This window comes from Canis lupus, chromosome 4 (genome assembly GCF_003254725.2).
Source record: "Canis lupus dingo isolate Sandy chromosome 4, ASM325472v2, whole genome shotgun sequence".
Lineage (NCBI taxonomy): Eukaryota > Metazoa > Chordata > Mammalia > Carnivora > Canidae > Canis > Canis lupus.
The window spans coordinates 11604276-11631029 of NC_064246.1; the positions used below are offsets into that span (position 1 = coordinate 11604276).

The 26754-nt window shown below is 35.5% G+C and overlaps 1 long non-coding RNA gene across 4 annotated transcripts in view; it reads right to left on the reverse strand.

The window, feature by feature from the left end:
• Positions 1 to 9266: 9266 nt before the first annotated feature.
• The window catches only part of LOC112651822 (uncharacterized), a 59128-nt gene continuing 41640 nt past the window's right edge, over positions 9267 to 26754 (reverse strand). For 2 of the 4 annotated variants that reach the window (XR_003131072.3, XR_003131069.3), the window contains exons 2-5: positions 22407 to 22494; positions 21797 to 21924; positions 17044 to 17155; positions 9267 to 9707 (exon numbers count right to left, since the gene is read on the reverse strand). This is a non-coding gene — a long non-coding RNA (uncharacterized LOC112651822). Of the gene's footprint in view, positions 9708 to 9854; positions 10063 to 15699; positions 15837 to 17043; positions 17156 to 21796; positions 21925 to 22406; positions 22495 to 26754 lie in introns of those variants that run through there. The other 2 variants (XR_003131071.3, XR_007410110.1) reach the window with 2 other exon arrangements.

Sequence of the window (26754 nt, forward strand, 5' to 3'; positions counted from 1 at the left end):
GATTAGGGATCTCTGGTGACAACCCACTTCTTGATTCATGGATAGCCATCTTCTCACTGTGTCCTGATGTGGCAGAGGGGAGCAGGGACCTCTACAGAGGCTCTTTCATTCACACTATTCTCATTCATGAGGGCTCTGCCTTTATTATCTAATCACCTCCCAAAGGGACATCCAAATACCATCATGTCAAGGATTAGGATTTCAACATATGAGTTTGGTGGGGGCAGTTGGTGTGGGGTGGAGCACAGCATTCAGTCCAGAGCAGTTTCTAAGACTTCTAGTACAGTCTGGAATGGCAAAAAAGAATGTACTTTAGGCAGAGGACATATCTCTGTCTCTCTGTTCTAAGCAGCACTCCAAGGAGAAAGAAATCATGTGAAATAGTGGGTAAAGTTACCACCTGGGAAAAGGAATTACTGAGTAACTCTGGAAGTTGTAAGAGCTATTCTTATCTATGGGGGAAATATTAAAACCCTAAATCCCTACTGACAATTTAAACATGTAAGTTGAATCATCCCAGGTTTCTCTCTGAGAATTCATACAAAATCAGTTATTAATATCTTTACCATTTTCCCCAAGCTGCTGCTAATGTAAGACCTCTGGTTCCTTGCAGGATTCTTCCAAAAGGTGATGGAAGTGTGTGGAATGAAATAGTGATGGTGATTTCTCAATCTTATGAATATACTAAAAACTCTAAGTGTACATTTCAAAATTATTAAAATGGTGAATTTCATATTATGCGAATTTTACCTCCAGGAAAAAAAAGTCTCCCAAAATATTTTTGAAACTCCTCAAAGGATATGTTACAAATGCTTACAAAACCAATCCAAGGCTCCTACTTACTTCTGGCCTCTACTACATGCCACTGCTATTTAAATTTTTAGAAATCTATATACTAAAATATTTCAAACATACAGAAAAATGCAGAGTATCCACTATCCAAAATCATATCACCAACCAGAATCAATAAATATTAACATTTTGCCACATTAAGCTTTTCGCTTCAGAATATTTTTATAAAAAATGAAATGTAATATACACTTGAAGACTTTTTCAATTTCCTTCTCTCCTTGCCCCAAAGACAGTTTTCTGAAGCTTTTATGTTTCCTTTCTATAATATTTCTATATTTAAAAATATTCACCACTTATATATTTTTCAAAGCTGAATACAATATTATTTTGTAAATTTATGTTTGATAAATAAATGCTACCTAATGACACACAATTTTTTAAAAGATTTATTTCAGAAAGAGAGAGAAAGAGAGAGAGAGAGAAGAAGACTCCCTGCTGAGCATGGAATCTGACTCTGGACTCAAACTGAAGACCTTGAGATCACAACATGAGCCAAAATCACAAGTTGGACCCTTAACCAACTGAGCCATCCAGGCATCCCTAACCACACACAAATTTTTATTCCATATTATGTTTTTAAGATTTTTGTTGAGATATGTAAATGTGTTTAATTCACTTTACTTCTTTATACTATGGCATCATATATATGTAGTACAATTATTTATTCATTCATTCCTTATTGATAGGCAGGATTGATTTGTCTATTGATTTCCAAATATTTGCTATTACAAACAAAATCATACTGATCATCCTTTTGAATGTCACCATGTGCACATTCCTTTTTTTTTTTTTTTTTAAGATTTTATTTATTTATTTATGAGAGACACAGAAAGCGGCAAAGACAAAGGCAGAGGGAGAAGCAGGCTCCATGCAGGAAGCCCAATGTGGGATTTGATCCCGGAACCCCGGGATCATGCCCCAAGTCAAAGGCAGATGTTCAACTGCTGAGCCACCCAGGCATCCCACCATGTGCACATTCCTATGCGTTTCTCAGGGATGTGTATAAGAAATAAAATTTACAAGATATTACCAAATTCCTGTCCAAAGAGGTTGCTGTATTTTCCCACATCTTCAGCCACATTTGTTACATCTGTATTCTTTATTTTCATTTTCTTTATGGATGAGAAATAACATCTCCTTATTTATAATTCATTACTGATTAGTGAATTTGACCATCCTTTCTTAAGATTTTGGCCATTTGTGTTTCTTCCTCTGCAAATTTTCAGTTCATATCTTTTGCCAGTTTTCTTTTAAAAAAAAAGATTTTATTTATTTATTCATGAGAGACACAGAGAGAGAGAAGCAGAGACATAGGCAGAGGGAGAAGCAGGCTCTATGCAGGGAGCCCAATGTAGGACTCGATCCTGGATCCCCGGATCACGCCCTGAGCCAAAGGCAGAGCCACCCAGGTGTCCCTTTTGCCAGTTTTCTACCTCTTGCTGCTTTGTGGAGTTCTTTGTATAGTCTGAGTACCATTCCTTTGTTGATTATACGTATCCAAGCCTGAGATTGCCTGCAAAACTTTTAAATTTAAATATAATCAAGCTTATCAACCTCTTCTTTATGGTTTCCACTTTTGCCTCTTGTTTAAGAAGTTCTTTCCTATCCTGTCACAAAGACACTAACTTACATTTTATTAATAACTTTACTTCTTCACTTTTTACATTTGAGTATTTGTTCCTCACTGACCTTTTTTCAAAATAAACCTAATATTTTTTTCTATCTGAATAGACACTTGTCAGAGCGATAGTTACCAAATAGAGCATTTTTTCCCAACTTAATATAATGTCACCATTCACCTATACCACTTTCTGTTTCTGTACTTTTTTGGATTTATTTATTTATTTATGACACTACTTAAGTATCATAGCTTCGTAATAAATATGTTTTGATAGCTGAAAGAGAAAGTCTTTAGTCGCAGGTTGGATTCCCAGGAGAGGAAAACACTGAGAAAGACATTAGCATGCAGAAGGTTTATTATGAATTTCTCTTGGGATTAAAACATGTGGAAGGGAAAGGAAAGATGTGAATTGGACAGAAAGAGAAGATGAGCTGTAATGCAGTCCCAATGAAATCCTCTGCAAACTACACAGGGAATTCTGGAGTTGGGATAGCCTTTCAAAATTATCCCAAGCTGGGACCAAAGGACTTGACCTTTATACCCCAGCACTGATCAGTAAATTGCCTTGAACAAGAGCCATGACCTTGGGGTCTTTTCAACTGATGCAATACTCAAAGTCAGCTGCCAACTAATGAGTGTCTGTCAGCAGCACTCTCAGTATTTGGGGTATTAATTCTTTCTTGCCTCAAGAGAGATCTGTGTGACACATCACATCCTTCCTGTTTTTCTTATTCAAAATTACTTCAACTATTCCTGGCTTTTGACTGTTGATATGAATCTTACAATCAATTCATAAAATTCCATCGAAAGAAAATAACACCTGTTGGTATAATTGGAATTTAAAATGCATAAATTATTTGTGAGGAGATGACATTTATGATACAGATTTCCTCATTCATTGACCATGATTTTTATATTTATTTAAGTCTTCTTAGGTCTTGCAATAATATTTATAATATTTTTCATAATTGTCCCACACAATTTTTATTTAAATTCCAGTTAGTTAATCTAAGTGTAATCCTAGTTTCAGGTGTACAATTTAGTGATTCAATACTTACATACAATACCTGATGCTCATCACAAATGACTTCCTTTATCCCCATCACCTATTTCACCCATCTCCTCGTCTATCTCCCCTCTGCTAACCTTCAGTTTGTTCTCTATAATTCAGAGTCTGTTTCTTGGTTTGCCTCTCTCTTTTATCCCGTATGATCATTTGTTTTGTTTCTTAAATTCCATTTACGAGTGAAATCATATGGTATTTGTCTTTCTCTGACTAACATTTTGCTTAGCATAATATTCTCTAGCTCCATCTGTGTCATTGCAAATGGCAAGATTTCATTTATTTTTATGGCTGAATAATATTCCACATATATATTTTTTTCTTTTCATCTTTTTTATTTTGCACTATAAAAAACAACAACACCCAGTAACATACTGCTGTTCTTCACATTCATATGGATTTTAGGAAATTATTGCCTTTTCCCCTAGAGATAGAAACTACAGACAAAAAAAGAAGTGCCACATTACAAATCTGCAAACCCCAGAAGTCCACACCCTGAAGACAATCCCCAGGGGTAGGGAAGAAAACATGTGTCACAAGAGATGAGACAAGCACACATTAAGGACAGCAAGCTGGGGAAACGACCAGTTCAATGCCAGTGATCCGGATGCAGCGGGTCCTTTTTACTCTTGGCAGCATAGCCACCCCCTCAAAGGGGTGATTTTCGGTCTAAGGTCTGAAGACCTCTTTTCAAATGACACAAGAGATGCTTTGAGGAGGGGGTGACGAGAAAGGTTCAAGTATGAATAAGAATCATGTGAAGTCCAAAGTCAGGGAAGAACCTCCAGTGGGAAGGAAGCCCAGACAGGTCAACATCTTGCTACTTCAACTACCTGCCTTCACATGGGACCCAAGAGGGAGTCTCAAAACCATGTGAGGGTTCAAATAAGCATTTTGATCTCATCCCTCCACACCCTGGAGGTGTTACTTTCCTGACTGGGTGGTGATCAGCCAGTATTATATATATATATATATATATATATATATATATATATATATATATATATACCACTACCACATCTTTTTTATACATTCATCAGTCAATAGATATTTGGGCTCTTTCCATAACTTGGCTATGGTAGATAATATTGCTATAAACGTTGGGGTTCGTGTATCCCTTTGAATTAGTATTTTTGTATTCTCTGGGTAAACACCTGTTAGTGTCATTGCTGGATCGTAAGGTAGTTATATTTGTAACTTTTTGAGGAAAATTCATACTGTGCTGTTTTCCAGGGTGGCTGCACCAATTTGCATTCCCACCAACAGTGTATGAGTTTTCTCCTTTTTCCACATCCTTGTCAACACCTATTGTTTTTTGCATTGCTGATTTTAGCTATTCTGATAGGTTTGAGGTGATATCTTATTGTAGTTTTGACTTATATTTCCCTGATGATAATGTTCAGCAACTTTTTGTGTGTTGGCCATTTGTATGTCTTCTTTAGAAAAATGTGTATTCATGTCTTCTGCTCAATTTTAATTGGATTATTTGAGCTTTGGGTATTGAGTTGCATAAACTCTTTATAGACTTTGGATACTAACCTTTTATGAGATATGTCACTTGTAAATATCTTCCCCCATTCCATAGTTTGCCTTTCAGTTTTGCTGATTGTTTCCTTGGCTGTGAAGAAGCTTTTTATTTTGATGAGGTCCCAATAGTTTATTTTTGCTTTTGTTTCTCTTGCCTCTGGCAACATATCTACTAAGAAGTTGATACTGCCAATGTCAAAGAAGTTACTGCCAGTTAATGGTTTCTTGTCTCACATATGGTCTTTAATCCATTTTGAATTTATTTTTGCGTATAGTGTAAGAAGGTGGTCTAGTTTCAGCCTTTTGCATGTTGCTGTCCAGTGTTCCCAAGGCCATTTGTTGAAAAATGTTTTTTTCCATTGATTATTCTTTCCTGCATTGTAAAGATTAATTGACCATAGAGTTGTGGGTTTGGCATTATTCTATTCTTGACATTAAAGAGAATGCTAAGCAACCTTAATCAGATTAAGAAAATTCCCTTCAAATCCTAAATTTTTTTCCAAAGGGTTTTTTAAATCAATATACTAAACATTTTGGAGGTAGGATATTAATAAGGTAAATTAATGAAGTAGGCATTATTATTATCTACATTTTACAGATGAGAAAGTTGGAGGAAGTAACTTGTCCAAGATCACACAGCTAATAAATGATAGAGCTAGAATTTGAACACAGGAAGTCTGTCTTTACTGTACATGTTCTTAATTGTGACACTGATTGACTCCTAAGCTCTCTAGGAAAGCCATCCAACTTCCTTGATATTATTTCCTAATATTTTATTTCTAACTTATTTTTATTTTGTCCCCCAGTTTTCGTTTTTACCTGAAGCCCCAGACTAATGAAAAGATTCTTGCCACTTCCAGACTCAATTTTACAGAGCATTCAACTCTTTAGGCATCTTAGCTTTGAGATTTGTGCAAGAATCTCAGTTCCAGGGCGACATTTCTGGTCCTTACCTGGGTACTAAAATCCAAATTTCTGGCCATTAGGATTATATTTGGGAACAATACCTTAGAAGTCAGTTGTCATGGCATTAGTTTATATGCTTACTATCCTGTTTTCTTGTTTCCTTTTTATTTTTGACATCTTATATTTTTCTTTTTCATTGCATTTCACTATAACTTTTTGTTATGTTTTTATCCAGCATTTCTGTGTTTGGAAACATGGAGGTGAGAAGAAAAGGTGTGTCCCTCAGTGTCATCTCAGTTCCAGTGTTGGTGGAATTTTCGCTTCTTATTATGTCCCTTCTAAACTCTTATTAATATTTTCCTGTCCTTGTCTCCATTCACTTTTTTAGCCTGGCTCAACCACTCTAAATTTCTTAGTGATGCATAATTTTGCAGGTTGCAAAGCTAGAGGGACAAGGCACTCTCCTCCATGTGAGAAACAATTGGTAGAGGAACAAACACAGTTACTTTGGCCTAAAGATGGCTCTTTCAGTCCTCCCCATTGAGGTAGGTTTCAGTCACTAACTCTGAATACTTACCCACTTCTCTTCTCCTACTCTCAGGCCCTGCTGCTGAATCTCATGGAACCAGATTTTTCTAATCTAATAATGAATTTGATTTCAGTGGCTCTGTCATCTCTTCCAGCTCCACTTGTGCTGGCACCCATCCTCCCCCCTCCCCCACCCCAGTCAGCACCTCTGCCAATTTTCAGAAGACTCAGCAAACACAAGTAAGTACTTGAAGAGGGACAAAGATGGGGTAAAGAGGGATACCACCTCACTTTGCATTGTGGACTTACCTAGTCAGCTCTAGCCCACCAAGCCCCACTGCTGGCACTAAAAAGAAAACAAATCAAACGTGATATGAATTTTATTTTTTAAAAGATTTTATTTATTCATCCATTAAAGACACACACACATACACACACACAGAGGCAGAGACATAGGCAGAGGGAGAAGCAGGCTCTATGCAGGAAGCCCAATGTGGGACTCGATCCTGGATCCTGGGATCACGACCTGAGCTGAAGGCAGATGCTCAACTGCTGAGCCACCCAGGTATCCCTGAATTTTGTTTTAAAAGAATAAATTAAAACTTTTCTTTCAAATAGAGATGTTTTGTTTTGTTTTGGGCAATAATGAGATTTCCCACCAGTTCTCCATTCATAGAAGAGATGTAGGATGATTACAGAAGACCTAAATTTGGGTCCACCTTTTCAAAGCATTAAATCAGCATTTCAAGATAGAATGGTCAGTCTAGATAAGATGTGAACATCTATAATTAAGGAGCTAATCTGGATGGGGACCACTTCTACCTGTTTGGTAAAGACAAACTTTCAACATTTATTTATTTGTTTGTTTATATTTTGCATACATTAAAATTCATATATTTTTGAGGAGTATATATACTATTATGACTTTTACATATGCCTAGGTTATATAACCATGATCACAATCAAAACAGACAGTTCCATCACTCTCAACATTCCCTTGTACTGTCTCTCATGTCTAAATCCTGGAAGCGACTGATTTGTTTTCCATCACTATCATTTTGCCTTTTCCAGAAAAACAATTATATAGTATGTAATTTTTTGAGATAGTTTGCTTCACTTAGCAGAATGCATCTGAAATTCATGCATGTTGTTAGCATCAATAGTTTATCCTTGCTTAATGCTGAGTAATATTCCATTGTATGAATTTACTATAGTTTGTTTAGCCATTTACCTGTTAAAGGAAGTTTGGGTTGTTTTCAGTTTGGGGTGATTATAAATAATTCTGCTTAAATATTTTTATAGGCTTTTTGTGTAAAAAGAAGTGTTCATTTCTCTAAGGTAAATACCTAGGACTGGGACTGTATGGAAAGTTTATGTTTAACTTTATAAGAAATTACCAAACCATTTTCTGGAATTGTTATGCCATAAGTCACATGTATCAAAGTCCTTGAGGCTCTACATCTTTGTCAAACCTTGATGGGCCAATTGTGTGTGTGTGGGGGGGGGGTGTTATTATTTTGTAATTTAGACATTCTATAATAGATGCTTAGCAGTATGGATAGCAAATTAGCACACGAAAAGATGCTGGACATCATTATCCATGAAGAAACTGAAAATCAAATTTTCTAAAACTCTTATGAAAAGGGTATTATGCTTCACACTAAAGAAATGAAGATTTCTTTCCAGGAGGTAAATAGTGCAGCAATGTTGGAAGTATGACTCTCAATTAAATATGGTCTGTGGATAGAGGAAGAATAGAGAGAAGAAATAATAAAGATTCTGGAAAAATGCCTGGTCCAAAAATAAGAAAATACACTCCATAGTGTCCTGAAGGTCATGTGCTGAGTATCTCTAATCTGTTGTTGGAAGTCAAGTGTAGAATTGATTTTCTAATAATAGATTTTTGACAATTGTTGAAAGAAAGGTATTACATTTGCAATTGAAAAGTGTAAGTTTTCTGTGCTGTCTGAAAATTCAATGGTCTCTTCACTACAGGAAACAATGTGTTACATATAGATAAATAGAAGGAAACTGAATTGCTGGGCATCAGTCCCTCCGAAGGGTTCCATAAAATTGAGAGACCTTCAATGGTTTGTATAAGTTCTAGAAATTTGAGGTGAAATTATAGTCCTAGACTTAAAATCCTGCCAGAAGATCTTGCCCCCTACATGTTATCTTCCCCAACAAGTTCCAAGAGCCTCTGTTCCTTTGGCCTTCTCCAGTTTCCCTTCGGTGCTTTATAATTATAAATTTTTCCTTCTAATTTGAAAGATCCAGGCCTCTTGTCTGGTTTTCTTTTATATCTCATCCTGCCTCCAACTCTCTCTAGACCTCAGCCCCAGGCTTCTGGCCAGGAATATTTCCCACTCTTTCAGCCAGGAAGGCTTTCTATGGTTGGAGGGGATATCTGTCTCTGTGTGGCCTCTGAAGCTTCCCATAGAGCTCCTCCAATTTTGTTTTCCTACTCCAATGATTTCTTCTTCACTTTTTTGTCAGCTCTAAGGACATATTTTTTTTTTACTTTAAGCATTGGCAATACTATTAGCTAAACTCTAAACTCCTATTCAAGTCTTGCTTGAGTTATTTTTCGTTTCCTCTGGATTGCAGTAAGTTTTCAATTAGTTTCTTTCTTCCTGACTTAATTCACACCTTCTCTGCTTTCTTTGACCACTTTCATGCTGATATACACTATAAATTATTTATTTAAAGTCATATAAATCCAATCCTAAATTGAGGGCTCCACTGTTCCATGATTGATTAACACAATAATGTTTTCAATTTGCTTCATTATACGGCCATTTCTATGGTACATTGCATCAAGAGGGTACTTTGGAGTCAATTATTTTGATCTATTCATTCTGGAAATAAGAGATAATATTCTTTGAAAGAAAGGATGGCCTGAGATCATTTATGACAAAAGCTTGATACTTCAGGCACAGAGTGATTTGAGTCCTCTTGTGTTGTTGACTCATGATTAGACCTCAAAAAAGCCATTTAGACATATGCTTGTCTGTTAAGCAAGTATAAACTGCCTCTCGGGTTTCAGATGAGAAATAAATTGCTAAATCACTTTCCTAACACATTGTCTTCTGCAGCTCATCCGTTGTCAGGGACCTGAGCCAAGAAGTGGGGAAATAGTTCTCTGGATATCATCACATATCCCTCATAGGTGAGTCACTTCTTTTAGGCAATAGAACTCATACAAGGAACCTAGAAAAAAAATTTTTTTAACCTAAGTCACAAATAAGTCAATTCTTTTAAGCAATGGAACTTACACATAGAAATCTAAAAAAAAAAAAAAAAAAAAAATATATATATATATATATATATATATATATATATATATGTAAACTGTGTTAGCCTTAACTTGTTTAGCATAATTTATGATGTTGCAAAGTTCAGTCAATCAGCCTGGAGCTCACAAGCCAAGAAAGCTTAAGGGTTATTCTCCTTATACCACTGAATAGCACTGTAGTTAATGAACCAATGAATTATTACTTATCTTGCTAATAGATTGTAAGCTCCATCAAAGCGGAGTTGCTGTCCTATTGTGTTCAATATATATCTGTTAAATAAATTAAAAAGTGCATAAATAACTTTATAATTGAACAGTCAAAATATGGCTTAAAAGTGAGGCTGGTTGTCAGGATTTTGTAGAGTCAGATTCCAAGTTACTCAGGAGTTGGACATTCAATTCCACTTGTCATGTGTTACTGGCATAGCTGACAATTACTGTTTGGTGTATGCAAGTAGGCATGGATTTTTAGAGGAAGTTGGTCTAATTTTTAGTGATAAAGAAGGCTCCTTTTTCTTTTTCTTTCTTCCTTTCTTTTTTTGCAGAGGGGTTTTAAGTCTTCTAAATGAAACTTAGTTACAGGCCTACAAATATTGAACTTGGGATATAAAAACATAAAACTCTACTTATGTGGGCAAACTAGATTGAAGGTCTAAATTAGATTAGGTCCACAACTTAATCATCATTAAAATATATCTACTGCCATCGATTTGGCCTCTGATCAGTCCTGTATATGGAAGCATCTAATTTTTCCAATGTGTACTTAGGTATATATAATAAAACTAGTCTGTGCCTACTTCCTGACTTCTGTTGTTTTGTGCCACCAGAATGACACAGGATTTCAATTGTAGCTATTGAGCTCCCTTTAAACATAGCTGAGGCTGTTGGAGGTAGATCATCAAGCCCAAAGATCAGAGCTAGACATTTTTTAATCTCATTACTATAGTAGTCACTGACTTAGTAGCTCAGGAAATAACCTCTTTTGTGGCAATCCGGAATGGTAATACCAAAACAGAACCTCACCTTGTGGTTTACTGATCTCCAGCACTCTTTCACCTTCCTCAAATGCCTTCTGCGGGTAGCTCAGTTTTTTCCTCTTATAGCCATCATCCTTATAGTCAGTTTTGATAAATTCCAACTCTCTACTCTGAATCATCTAAACTGTAATCCTCAATTTAAAGATCAAAATTACTAAAAAATTCTTCATATCCTGAACCTCAAACTCTAGTTACTTGAAGTGTTATTCATGTTGACATGGAGAGAATGAATAAAATCAGAGAGGCATAAGGAAGAAAGATGGAGAGGAGTCCACATGTCTAAAGGAACAACAATGATTGAAAGAGAGCCAAGATCTTTTAAGGAGCTAAAAGACATTCAACATGGCAGCATAATGATGAGGAAGTAGAATGTTTATTGGGGTGGGTGATGCAGGCCATTGGGGGTCTTGGAAGCCACACTAAGGAGTTTGGACTTTATCTTAAAGCTATCAAAATTTTTTTAAAAAGATTTTATTTATTCATGAGAGACACAGAGAGAGAGAAAGAGAGAGAGAGAGAAAGGCAGAGACTCAGGCCAAGGGGGAAGCAGACTCCCTGCAAGGAGCCCTATGTAGGACTCAGTCCCAGATCCTGGAATCACACCCTGAGCCAAAGGCAGACGGTCAACCACTGAGCCACCCAGGTGCCACGATATTGAAGATTTCCTAGCAGGATTGTTACAAGGTAAAACATATGATTTTGGAAAGATCAACCTGGTTTATGTATAGAGTAGGGATTTAAGGGAGATAAGACATGTGGTCTAGAGACCTATAGGAAGATGTTGTAGAAATCTGGGAAAGACGTGCTGTTGGGTTGAACTTGAGAATGGCAATAGAAATGGAGACAAATGAATGAATTAAAGAGGATTTTAGTACAATTAGCAAGCTTTGCTGATCAATAGAATCAAAGGGTAAAAGAAAGAGACTCGCTAAGATTGACTCTAAGATGTGTAGGAAGGTGGTTAATTTGATTTTAGAGAGGTTTGGGGCACCTGTAAGAAATCCAAGTAGAAATATTCATAAAACATTTAAATAACTATATCTGGTTATTATAGAAAAAAAGCTTTGAGTTAAAGATGTAGATCAAGAATTTGTCTGTATATAGATGATAACTGAAAACCAGGCGACTGGATGAGATTGCTAATAGAACCAACAGAATAAAGAGAGAAAAAGAATAATGTTTATGTCTTGGCTTTAGTTCTCAGAAAGTAGAACCTTAGGCAGAAGCTTCTGCACTACTAACTTTGTTAGAGCATATACAATCAAATGGAAGCAGGAGATGAAAAGGGAAATGAGTCAAAGAAAAAAAAAGAACTGATAGGCATTTGTTTTACCCAGCTGGTTACTGCTTAAAATCATATGGGACTATTTTTAAGAGGCTTAAACTCAGCACTGTATGGGAGAGGAGTCAAAATGAAAGAATATATCAACCCCAAATCATGGCTCCCATCTACCATTGGTCAAAGGTTTGCCCCAGTGATGTTAACTTTCCACTTTCTCCACCTCCAATATAGACATCTCCACTTCAGGGTTGTTCCTTGCATAGGTGAAGAGGTGATATATTACCAGTCATTGGTCATAGGGAAGCCCCAGAATGGGGGGCAAGAGTACTTATAATACCTTTCCTTTTGGGCTATTTCTATATATATTGTAAACTCTTGGTTATTTCTCCCAATGCTGTACCAGTTATATAGGCCCTAGGGATACTTGTTGATTGTAAATTATTTGAAGGATGAAATGATCATTGAAAACTGTGCCTGGAGGTTAAATTATCTAGCTCATATTTCAAAGTACTAAATTCCAAAATGACAATTCCCTGAAGCTCAGACGCTATGTAACTAGTAAGCCGTCCAGGTTGAGACGTCAGAATGAACTGAGTTTTTCTCCCTTCATCTTCCTCTGTCTCACTTTCTGTCTGTCTCCTTTTACTGCCTGTCTACTCTTTCTCCACATACATACACATCCCTCATTGTTTTCTTTCTTCATTCTTCATAGCTCTCTCTCATTTTCTTCTCACTTCCTTTTCAACCCACCTGTCCTTTCTCCTTCCTCTTTTCTCTTCCCACATTTTAACATTTCATTAAGCACTTATTATGTATAAGTCCTTAAAAAGAAGAAAAGTACTGACCTCAAGGACAAGAAAATCTAAGTGAATGGAACACACACCTTAATACAATCTTTCAGTAAGTGTCTGGAACCCGACTCTCTATTCCCACTATTTCTATTTTCTCTTCTCACCTTGCTACCCTTATTCTTGCCTCCAATTTCCAACAACTCACTTTCCACTGGTCATCAAAGTGTGCTATAGCTTTGGGTATGCAACTTTGGACTTCAACCACAAGTAGGCGAAGGTCAGCTGTACCACCAGCCAGCAGAGTAATTTTGGAAAAATGAGAATAATAGTGTTTATTTTCCAGGACTATGCTAGATTTAAAGATAATGTATGTAAAGCATGTACCTGGTTCAGATGTACTATTCAATACAAAGAACTGTGATAATACAATCAGCATAATACATCTAGTATTATTGAGTCACATTCTACATTTTATGTTTAAAAGCCAGATTTGAGATTAACCCTTTATAGTTATTAAAAGTAATTAGCAATTAAATGAAGCTCCTTATGTATCACATGGCTTCTGATAGGGGTAGAGATGGGGAGGGGAGTTATCTCATTCTGTGGGAACCAACATAGGGACATTTTGCCTGAAAATGAATGTGTGAGAAGCAATATCTCACCCTTTATCCATCTAACCTCCTGTCCTTCCCCTTCCAATGACTAGGTAAAGTATATTTTCTCATTAAAGGAGTCTGCTTTCTTTATGTTTAAATTTAGTTCCATGCTATAAATTTCTAACTTTACCCACAACATGGGCTGCTTTCTATTGAGAAGATTTCATGAAAAAGTCAAGCTAATTTTTTTTCCCAGAATTGTGGTTTTGGTATGCTGTTGGCATTGACAGTCCCTATGGTTACACATTCTGTTAGCCAGAGCACTTCTCACAAGCAAGCAGAGAAGTAGAAACCAGAAGGGAGAAGGTGGCAGGCAGTGCCGAGCAAGCAGTCTGGTCAAGGAAAAGTAATGTGGTAGGATTGATAGATGAAAGAATGACTTGTGAAACAAAGACAAGCAAAGGCAGGAGGAATAATAACCCAGCTGAAAAGGACTCTGGAGATAAAAGAAAAAAAGAAAGAATTTACCACAAAAAAACATACGATAAAAATATAACACTTATTAATACAAAGCTAGATAAAAATGAAATTTGTTTTAACTTCCTAAATTATTATATGGGGAATAAAGAATATTTATTTTGTGAATGTAAGGCATTTGGAGTTATTTTATGTCTCCAAATAGTCCTTGCATTAAAACGTAGAAGTCAAATCTATCTATTGATATAGATTCTCTCATATTCCTAGATTGGATGTTTCTTTAGCTTTTTGAGCCATGAGGTACTTTTAAAAATCTGATGAGAGTTGTAGACCCTCCAGCCTAGAAAATAAATACACTTATAAACAAAATATTATGCACATAATTTTATTCATTTGTGGTAATGCTAATGGCTCTTACTGGATTCCAAAATTCTCTGATTAAGAAACTGGAATAAAATATTTCAATTTCATTAACTGATACTTAACTAAAGAAAAGCATTTTCATACATGAATCCTAATATCCTCAAATGGTAAACATTGAGAAGGATGTAGAGTTATTATTTGGTCCCAAATTCTAAGAAAAGATTAAAATCTTCACTTGTTTATTTTATAGTACAAATTAAATATAACATTAACAAGACTGTCAGATTGACTTGATAACCTGCTTATGTGTTTTCTCTAAGGGTTTGTATGAAAAATTATGTACATTTCAGCTGATCCACTTTAGGTAGATCGCTTGTCTGATCAAAGGCAAAGAATCTTCAGAGAGAGGAGGCAGGGTAAAGAGAAAAGGAACTAGAGAAGAACTATGATCAGAGAGAGGTTTGCAAATCTACTTTAAGATGGTAAATAAATGATGAACACAAGAAGTTTGGAGAACTAACACCAAGAAATGGCCAAAGCACACAATTGATTTGGTATAAGAACTCTGTAAAGCATAAATCTTAAGAATCAAAAGTGAAATTTAAAGACCCATGAATTGCTAAATGCAATGTGGGAACCTGGGTTGAATCCTGGAACAGAAATAGTCCATCAGTGGAAAAGCTAGAGAAAGCTGAATAAAGTCTGTTTTTTAGTGACTAGTATCGATGTTAATTTCTTGATTTTCAAAATACCATAGTTTTGTAAGATGATGGCGTGGGGAAAAGTTGAGTACCTTTCTGCAACTCTTCTGTAAATCCAAAAGTATTTCAAACTAAAGGCTAAAACTTTTTTAAAAGAACCTTGACTGGAGGAACTAGAATGGATCTTGAAAAAAAAAATCAGATCATCTAATCTGATTTCAGAAAACTGTGTATATATCCCACCTTGAAACAAAGAATCCACCTGCTTCCTCAGTAAATCTACTCTCATATTTCATCTCCCTTATTAAATAGCTCTACTGTATACTTAACGTGGATCCTCTGACCGGATTTCTTTTCATTCAGGAAGAAAAGAAAATGCCTGGTTGACCATGGTGTAGCCTTTTATATTCCTGAATTAGATCTTCTATTTCCTGGAGCAAAAAGATTCCTCTCTAACCTTTCTCGAGATGAAATTAATCCAGCAATTAATCATTTCCATTCTGTTTAAACTTGCTTCAAAATTTAAGTTCCTCCTAAAATCCTATCTATGCATGCTAAAAATATCTAGTGTGTACATCTAGATGTATGTCCTTAGTGTGTGAGCAGTAGGGGAAGAAAATTATTTTTTTTTAAATATTTTATTTATATATTCATGAGAGACACAGAGAGGTAGAGACATAGACAGAGGAGGAAGCAGGCTCCCTGTGGGGAGCCTGATGCAAGACTCAATCCCAGAAAGCCAGGATCACTTCCTGAGCCGAAGGTGGATGTTCAACCACTGAGCCACCCAGGCGACCCTAGGGAAAGAAAATTCTGCTCTTCCAGTGTTTAAAAGCAATTATATTGGCTGGATTAATAAAAATAGATCTACTGAACATTTTTGTGTAATTCAATAAAACAAATGTTAACTGAAAACCTTTATAAGCCATGTCCTGTGCTAAATGATGGGAAAATAAGACTAAGATGAAATCCTTGACTTCAAGGAGATTCCATTTTAGGGAATACACAGATAAGGAAAGAGGCCATTTCAGTTTATTAAATTCTTTCAGATAATATGCATAGGGTCTCAAGGAATTGTACAAGAAAGGCACTGGGACTCTGGCCAAATGCATATTTAATCATTATTTTGCCCAATGTTAAACACCTATAAAACAGACTAAAATGGCATCTTTCCCATGGCTTCTTCTTTTTTTTTTTTTTTTCAGGCAGATGCTTTCCTCCTACACAAAAAGGATCTCTTTAAATTGTTTTACTCTAGAAACAATGCATCTATGACATGCCATTTTCTGTGAAACACATTGTTGCATTTTGGTCTAACACATTATTTTCCCAATGACTATTTATCATCTGCTCCATGTTTGTCTAATGAACAAAAAGTGAAAGGCAACAAAATAAATAAACCTCAGCAAAACAATGAAATGGCAACCATGCATCATTGATTTAGCAGGGGTAAAGATGGAACAAATGAAGAGACCATAGTGACTTAGTTGCGTCTGAATACCCAGAAAAAGGCATCTGTTTCTCCACAAGTTAATAGTACCAACTGTGCCAACTAGTTGGAATAACTGAGGGAAAAAAAGCCAGCCAGATTTTAATACAAAAAAATTATTCAGCGGTATTCAGGTGCTCCAACAGTATACAGTCAATCAAGAAGCAAACAAAGCAGCTATAATAAGATTTCAAGTGTGTCCACACACAGCAATTTCTCCTATCACTATCATTAATTCAAGCAAGGGAAATATTTTAATATCTAGGAATTACTCTGTATATGGAGCCTGAACTATCATAACAGAATACCATAGAATTGGATCGTTTATTTTTTTCTTTTTTTAAATAAATTTATTTTTTATTGGTGTTCAATTTACCAACATACAGAATAACACCCAGTGCTCATCCCGTCAAGTGTCCCCCTCAGTGCCCATCATCCATTCACCCCCACCCCCCGCCCTCCTCCACTTCCACCACCCCTAGTTCGTTTCCCAGAGTTAGGAATAAAATTCTCACAGTTCTGGAGGCGAGAAGATGTTGGCAAGAGAAGTTTCAGTCTGAGATCTCTTCCTTTGGCTCCTAGGTGACTGCCTTCTTCTATGTGCTCACAGGGTCTCTTCTTTGTGAACTGAGAGTAGAGAGTAAACACAGAGGTATCCCTTTTTATAAGAAGATTTATCCTATTAAATCAGAGCCCTACCCTTAACCTCATTTAACCTTAATTTCTTCCTTAGAGGCACATCTCCAAATACAGTCACACTGGAGGCTCAACATATGAATATGGAGAAACTCAAATATTTAGTTCATAACAACTCATAAGAGAAGAGAGTTGTACAGTTGGAAGGAGAAGAATGCAAACCATCAGGTGAAAAATACATAAAACTGCAGGTTAAAAAGTCAGTTTCTGAATACACATCTTCTAAAAGCAGTGTTGTACAGTTGGAAGGAGAAGAATGCAAACCATCAGGTGAAAAATACATAAAACTGCAGGTTAAAAAGTCAGTTTCTGAATACACATCTTCTAAAAGCAGTGTCAAGTACAGCAGCATTTCTAGAGATGTCAGCGCCTTAGGCATACCTTTCTGATTGTCAGAATGAATAGAGTGTCTCAGGAAACCAACATATCATACATGATAGGAAGTAATGTAGAGGTTGGATTAGGGTTAGAAAAAAGGCACTAGATGCAAAGAAGGTGCTAATAGGTGAATAATGCTTTCCAGGAGACAGTACTTAAAAATTCAAGAAATAGTGACTTTCTAAACTTTGATTTTAAATTTTAATGACTTTCTGAAAGTAGCTTTGGAAGCACATTTAAAGGCATCTGTAAGAGGAACTATAGGATTGTTGGAAGGGTGTGTATGTATGTGTTTTCTCTAGTTTTATCCTAAATATATGGATTACTCTAAGGTAAAACATTTTAACTTCTCTTAGACTTCCCTATTCAATATGTAGAATGATAGTGACATTTTTCCATTACTTATTACATTGAGACAAAGTAACATATAACATATTAATAAAAAGTAATTTTTACAAATTAGAGTTCCAAATTAAAAAAATAGAGAAAGGTCTCTAACACAAACATGAAAGCAGATCATATAATTGGACAAAGCACTAAGCATCACTAGTTATGGGATTCCTCAACTGTAAAACAAGGATGTTAAACTAAAATCTGATCTCTGAGGTTCCTTTGAATGAGACTATGTTTTTTAGGTGATCAAATTGATAAGCATAAAAAGACTGTGGGGGAATCTTATAATTCTTAGATTAAACTGTGCATATTATTCTGACTTTAGAGTGCCATTTTACTTTTGTGTACATTTTAGACTTTGTAAAACAATTTCTCTCACTACACCCTGTGAGGATTTCAGGCTTTGTTTTCCAAACAAAGTAACTTGTTTGAGTCCAGAGGGGTGAAACCTCCTTACTGGAGGTTTTCTCACTAGTAAAAGGCAAAGACTCAATCTACTCTTTGACCATAAATCCAGTATCTTATCTACTCTACCTGCCCAATGGTAAATTCTACTCTTCAGTCAACATAAATACCATTTTCAAATGGAAAGTAAAAAGTTATTCTTCAGTTAATCATATTATTCCATAACCATTTATTTTTTATTGAAGTCTAATTGGCATATAACATTATATTAGTTTCAGGTATACAATATAATGGTTTGATGTTTGTATACATTAAAAAATAATCACAAGTCCAGTTAACATGCATAGTTACAAAAATTGATTTCCCATAAGCATTTATTGCGTATTTATTATACATTTGTGTGGGATTTGCTGTTATTTTTTTTTAAGATTTTTTTTTTTAATTCATGAGAGAGAGAGAGAGAGAGAGAGAGAGAGGCAGAGGGAGAAGCAGGCTCCATGCCGGGAGCCCAACTCATGACTTGATCCTAGGACTCCAGAATCGCGCACTGGGCCCAAGGCAGGCGCTAAACCGCTGAGCCACCCAGGGATCCCTGGGATTTGCTGTTATATTAAGTAAATCAGAATTACTGCAGGATTCCTCTCTACAAAGCAAATATGAATCTACAGACATATTTGTAAACTGAAGTTTCCACAAATTTAAAATATTTTCCACTCATCCTTAATTTCTACCTCTTTGTAAACTGAAGTTTCCACAAATTTAAAATATTTTCCACTCATCCTTAATTTCTACCTCTTCCATATGTTATGAGATAAAAGATGCCTTTTTTGACTTTACCTAGAGTTTACCCTGAAAGTATACGTTGACTTAAAGCTCTGGCAAGAATAAAATATAATAGGGGAAGGTGTATCATTACCTATTTATTTTCTGTGCATGGCTTCTTGGCTTTGATACATAGGAACTGGCTACTTTGTGCTATTAGGCTAATGTAAAATGCTGGAGGGTAAAGATAGTCTTCATTGCATTGGAAGCTATCCAAATGAGTTCCAAATAACAATGGTGGACATGATAGAAGTTCTGATGAAATTAAGCAATTTCACAAATAAGAATAATTCATGAGATTCCATAACATTTTACTCTCTTGATGTGATAGAAAGATCACCTAATCTTTGCATGTTAAATTGCTAGGAGTTGAACAGTATACCGGTGTACAGTATAACAGTGTGCCAGTATAATTGCTGTGCAGTACTTCTGTTTGAGCTACCAGTAGCTGGGGAAGATTTAGAAAGATAGATCCTAAATAACATTGCTCTTTATTATTAATAGAGAACTGAAAATATAGGAACTTGGAGAAAAGAGGATGGCTTGATGGTTAAAAGCATTGACTGGGGAGACACAATGATATTCAAAATTATGGGATCAGAATGGAGTTGGATTTGGAAGCAAAGAACTGAATTCTAGACTCAAAGTTAGTAAGGTGAGGAGAATAAAAGTTCTGTAGAGCTTGAAGTAGGCTGTGAATGGCCTGAACTTCAGATAGCGGTCATGAATGAAGCTGTATAGGTGAGAATTCTCATACCTCCTCAATTAATTGCTTATTAAAATCCATTGAAGAGGGGATGTCTGGGTGACTCAGTGGTTGAGACTCTGCCTTGGGCTAGGGGTGTGATCCCTTGGGCTAGGGGTGTGATCCCGGAGTCCTAGGACCCAGTCCCACATCCGATTCCCTGCAGGAAGCCTGCTTTTCCCTCTGCCTGTGTCTCTGCCTCTCTCTGTGTCTCTCATGAATAAATAAATAAAATCTTTTAAAAAAAATCTGTTGAAGAGGACTACACTCAGTTCAAATATCATCACAGATCTAAAGAAGGTTTTATTTCCAAGCCCTTTAAGCAAGACAATTACATCCTTACTTATGTTAATTTGGCAACTGAAGTCAGAGGAGTGGTTCTTTGGGAGTCTTGGGGTCAGAGAATATTGCTAAAAGTATATTCCATTTCTGGACCAGGGAACCCTTAGCATTAAAATGAATTACTTGGTTTCATTCATAGAGAAAAAAACCACACATTTACTTTGCTGAAATGGAGCTAAGAAGCATTTGTAATTAACACAAATTAGGCATGAAAGAAAATGTATGAAAGTGATTTCATTAAAAGGTAAGGGTTATTTTATTAGTATTCACATTTTATAATCATTGGTTCATGGCAAAACTGGGGGGAAAATGAGGCAAAGAAAGAGAAACTGCTACTGGCTGTTAAATTTATTTTGTGTTTTTACAACACTATACATGTGCTGCACATCACAAACTATGCTTATATAATGTCAAACTTTATAAGAAAGATCTTACATAATTATTAACCATATTATAATTTTATGCTTATCATGGAAAAATCTATATTTTGCTCCTAAGGCCGTAAAATACTATTTTATGCCTTGAAAACAGCAAGTAATAAACAGGCTATAAATAAATTTTAATTTCTTTAGAATTCATAACTAATATTGATCATTTGTTGGATGTCCTCAAACTCCTTTGATAAACAGAAACAGACTGATTAAGGGAATTTCATCCATGCAAAAGGCATATATTTTCTCTCAAAAAAACAACCCTTAAATTTTGTTCTAGTGTGTTTAGTTATAAATGATTTTTTGTTTAACTTCTATCAATATTTCAAATTATTGCTTTATTAATTACAGTTATCAGAACTTTAAGAATTTTTTGATATTAGCTTATATTTTAAAACATTACAGCAATGTGCATTTCGATTTTGCTTTTTACTATATGTACTTTGTTTTGTAATATACTTGTTAAACTATTATTTTAAAAGCTTCATAAAATAACCAAAGTAATGACAACATTTAACTAAGCCATTCTTCAGGAAAGATCCTAAGAATAATTGACCTAGGTAAATTCTGGAATAGCATTTTTTGGAGATAATCAACCAGACTATTTATGCCATGACCCAGGAAAACAAGCCATATCTAAAAATAATAAAAAATTGTGAATAGGACTGTGATCATATCTTGGTTGGATTCTACCTTTGCAGAAGGTGAATTGGCTCTGATTTTTGTTTTACAATCTTATAAGATATTCTCTTGGCATGAAAAACAAAAACCACAGGTAAATCAGATGTGATTTTGTTTTTAGCTCAACTAATGGAATTTGGGGCTTACAGTGTTGAAAATGAGAAATTTCCAGACAAACTGGGTTGAGTTAGTCACCCACCAATTGTCCTTGCCTCTTTTGCCCACCGGGAAATGAATGTAATGCTCAGGCATATAACTTTCATCTTGAGACTACAAGAACAAATACTTTATGCCAATAGAAGTGCAAATAGATAGGGAAAAACCTAGGTCCCTAATACCCTATATGATCAGCTATATTTTCTTTGAATTGCCTACCTCTGAATTAGATGAGAAAAATCAACCTGGTCTTGTTCAAGTTGCTGTAGTAGTATTTCCTGTCAAATGCAGCCAAATGCATTCTTAACTCATGGATACATCCAGTTGAATCTGCAGATTCTGAGAAGCTTTATGAAAAAAAAAAAAAGATGATTAAGCTGAATCTTCATCAATGAGTAAAAAATAACAAGATTAAGAAGGCTTTTAGCTTGTGGTTAATCCACAGTAGGCACTGAATGGAGTGACAAAAACCAATAGAAAACCCATAGTCTCTCTGGCATGAAGAACCAGAGAACAAAATACAGGACAATCACAGCCATTGGAAAATAATGTGTATGAAGGAAGGTGTGGTGTAAATTAAAACAAAACAAAACAAAACAAACCAACCAAAAAACCCAGAAAATATTGGTGGCATCCAAAGGAAAATGACCTATAAATACAGGGAAAAACAGGGACTCAAATGACTGCTCACTCCTCACAAACAATAGAGACCACAAGATAGTAAAAAAATTTGTTAAGGTGCTGAAAGGAGAAAACGTGAACTGAAAAAAAACTCTCAAAAATGAAGTATAATAAAAATATTTTCAGATAAGGGAAGCTAATACATTACCTGGTAATCTACATAACAAGAAATGCTCAAGGAACTTCTTAGGGTAATGGGAACTGGTATCAGAACTTGAGGAAGTAATGAAGAGAATCTGAAATAAGAAATATGTTGGTAAATATAAAAGGCTATATCTCCTTCTATCTATTAAAATGAATGGCTGAGTACTCTTGAAGGGTACCTGGTTGGCTCAATCAGAAGAACATGTGATTCTTGCTCCTGGGGTCCTGTGTTTGAACCCCACATTGGGTCTAGAGATTATTTAAGTAAACAATACTGTAAAATAATACTTTTGTGTTGTAGGGTTTGAGTTTGTGTGTATATTAATGACGACTATGGAGAGTTACAATAAATGGACTTATATAGGTTTTTATAGTTTATATTAAATAATGTTAAGCATACTGTGAAAAGTTTACTGTGTATATTTAAAGGTATAACTAAAAATTCAATAGATATGGAATAGAAATGAAATTCTTTAAAAAAAATTCAACAAATCACAAAGTAAGGAACAAAGGAGGAAACAAAACAGATGGGGAAATTAAAATGATAAAATAAAATGATAAAACAAGATCTAAATCTAACCTTAGTGGGCCAGGAAAGATGGCAGCGCAATAGGAGAACCCTTGGCTTGTCTTATCCCATAGATCCAACTAGATAACTATCGAATTATCCTAAATACCACAGAAATTGACCAGGAAAACTGGCAGAACAAACTCTACAGCTAAAGGTAGAGAAGAGGCCACATCAAAGAGGTAGAGAGTGCAGAGACATGGTTTGAGAGAGAAATGGATTATGGCCACTGCAGTGGGGAGGGAGACATGTTGCAGAGATGGGTGAAAGACAGACTAGTGCAAAGGGAAGCCCACAGAAGGCATATGAATTCCCATAGTAGTTGGCTTGAAAAGAGAGTTTTTGTATGAGTTCTTGCAACCAGTGAAGCTTAAAGACTAGAGTTCTAAAGATTAGCAGGTGTGGCTCAGGAGGGCCTGGAGGCTTGGGGCTGCCTTTGAAGAGAACACAGGCATACAGCCCATGGACACACAGCATGGAAACAGGGATCTGAAGAGCACCTAGGGCACACAGTGCAGAGGTTATTTGCTCTTCATGGAGCATGTCCCAGAGAGGCAGCTTTCATGGAAACACCCCTCTGGAAACAAAGGAACTGGCCAGTGCCATTTTCATCCCTCACCCTTCAGCAGTAAGCACAGGGCCCCCTTTGGGAATCAGCACAGTGCAGATACTCACAAACTAACTTGCTTACCCCAAGCCCCACATCCCTGGACTCCAGTAGAATTGCCCCTCCCAGTCACTCTTGCCCCAGGAACTGTATGGTGAACTCCTCTCCCACAGAATACCAGTCCCAAATGCTGCCAACATGGAGATTCTCAACCCAAGGGTTCTTCTTCATAATCCTATTACCATCAAAAACAGGAGATGTAACTGACTTTCCTAACAGAAGAAAGTACAGAAACTTAGACAAAATGAGAAAGCAGAGGAATTTGTTCCAAATGAAAGAACAAGATTAAGCCATGACTAGAAATCTAAGTGAAATGTCTGATAAAGAATTTAAAGTAATATCATGAAGATACTCACTTGAGAAAAGAGTAGAAGATATGACTGAAACCCTTAACACAGAGAAGGAATAACATCGCAGAGATCAAGACCTCAATAAACAAAATAGGAAAAACGTTGGATGGAATGAACAGCAGGCTGGAAGAAGCAGAGGAACAAATTAATGACCTAGAAAACTGAATAATGAAAGGTAATGAAACTGAACAAAAAAGAGAAAAAAGAATAGAGAATGAAAATAGAAATAAGAAATGAGAATAAACTTAGGGAACTCAGTGACTCCATCAGATATAATTACATTCACATGATAGGAGTCCAAGAAGAAGAAGAGAGAGAAAAGGGGCAGAAAATTTATTTGAAGAAATAATAGCTGAAAACTTCCCTAATCTGGAGAAGGAAACAGATATCCAAATCCAGGAAGCACAGAGAACCACCAACAAAATCAGCAAAAGCTGATCCATACCAAGACCTACTGTAACTAAAATGGCAAAATATACTGATAAAGAAAAAATTTTAAAAGCTACAATACAAAAGAAAATAGTTACATACAAGGGAAAGCCCTAAGGCTATCAAGGCTTTTGGCTTAGAAAAAAGGGATTGACATGATGTATTCATAGTTCTGAATGGGAAAAATCTGTAGCCAAAAATACTCTATCCAGCAAGGCTATCATTCACAATATAAGGAGATATAGTTTCCCAGACAAACAAAAACTAAAGGAGTTCATGACCACTAAAGCAGCCTTCCAGAAAAACTAAAAGGACTCTGTGAGTGGAAAGGAAAGGCCAAAAGTGAATGTATGAAGTCAGGAAACACACACACACACACACACACACACACAAATTGAATATTTTTGTTAAAAAATCAGTTAAGGAGCTCACAATATAAAAGGATGGGAAATATGACATCATATGTATAAAACACGGGGAAGAGAGAAGAAAAGAATTAATTCAAACTCAAATGATCATCAACTTCATATAGACTGCAATATGCAGAAGATGTTATAATACAAACTTAATAGTAACCACAAATAAAAAACCACTATTAAATATGCAAAGAATAAAGAGTAAAAAATCCAAATATACCATGAAAGAAAACCAGCAAACTATGAAAGGCAAAAGAAAATCAGAGAAAATCTTCAGAAACACCACAAAACAAGTAATAAAATGGCAATAAATACATATCAAAAATTACTTTAAATGTAAATGGACTTAATACTCCAATCAGAAGGCATAGGGTGAAAGAATAGACTTAAAAAAAAAGAAAAAGAAAGAGAAAACCAAGACCCATCTATATCCTGCCTACAGGAGACACTTTACACATAAAGATACTTGGAGATTGGAAGTAAAGGGAAATAATTGATAACAATACAATAATAGTAGAGGACTTTAACCCCCCCCCCCTTACATCAATGGACAGATCATCTAAATAGGAAATAAACAAGGAAGCAGCAGCTTTAAATAATGCATTGAATCAGATGGATTTAATAGCTATATTCAGAATATTCCATTAAAACAGCAGAATACATATTCTTTTCAAGTGCACATGGAACATTCTCTGGAATAGATCACATATTAGGCCAAAAAACTATGCCTGACAAATTCAAAATGATTGAAATCATGCCATACAGCTTTTCTGACCACAATGCTATGAAACTAGAAATCAACCACAAGAGAAAATCTAGAAAGACCACAAAACAAGGAGGTTAAATAACATGCTACTAAACAATTAATGGCTCAACCAGGAAATCAAAGAAATTAAAGAGTACATGGAAACAAATAAACATCAAAACACAATGGTTCAAAACACAATGGTTCAGCAAAAGAGGTTCTAAGAGGGAAGTTTATAGCACTACAGGCCTACCTCAAGAAATAAGAAAAATTTCAAATAAACAACCTAACTTTACAACTAAAAGAGCTAGAAAAAGAACAATAAATCTGAAACCAGTAGAAGGAAGGAACTAATAAAGATTAAAGCAGAAATAAATGATACAGAAACTAAAAATGGAAGAGATCAATGAAACCAGGGGCTAGTTCTTTGAAAAAAAATCAATAAAATTGATAGATATATTGCCAGACCTATCAAGAAAAAAAGGAGACTTAAATAAAATTACAAATGAGAGGGAGAAATAGCAACCAACATTACAGAAATACAAACAACTCTGAGAATATTATGAAAAGCAATATGCCAAGAGTTGGCAATCTAGAAGAATTGAATAGATCCTAGAAATATATAGCTTACCAAAACTGAAATGAGAAGAAATAGAAAATTTGAACAAACTAATTATTAGCAAAGAAATTGAATCAATTATCAACAAACTCCCAATAAACAAAAGTCCAGGACCAGATGGCTTCACAGACAAATTCTATTAAACATTTAAAGAAGAGTTAACACCTTCCCAACCTAATCCAAAAAAAAAAAAAAAAAGAAAATGAAGAAAAGCTTCCAAATTCATTCTATGAGGCCATTATCATCCTGATACCAAAATGACATCAAGACACCACAAAAAAAGAGAACTACAGGCCAGTTATCTCTAATGAATGTAGATGCAAAAATCCTAAACAAAATACTAGCTAACTGAATCCAATAATACATTAAAAAATCATCCATCATGATCGAGTAGTATTTATTCCTGGGTTGCAAGGGTTCAATATTCACAACACCATCTTATAGATAGGAATCATATGACCATTTTTGATAGATGCAGAAAAAGCATTTGATGAAGTATAACATTCATTCATGATAAAAACCCACAACAAAGTAGGCTTAGAAGGAATATATCTTAAC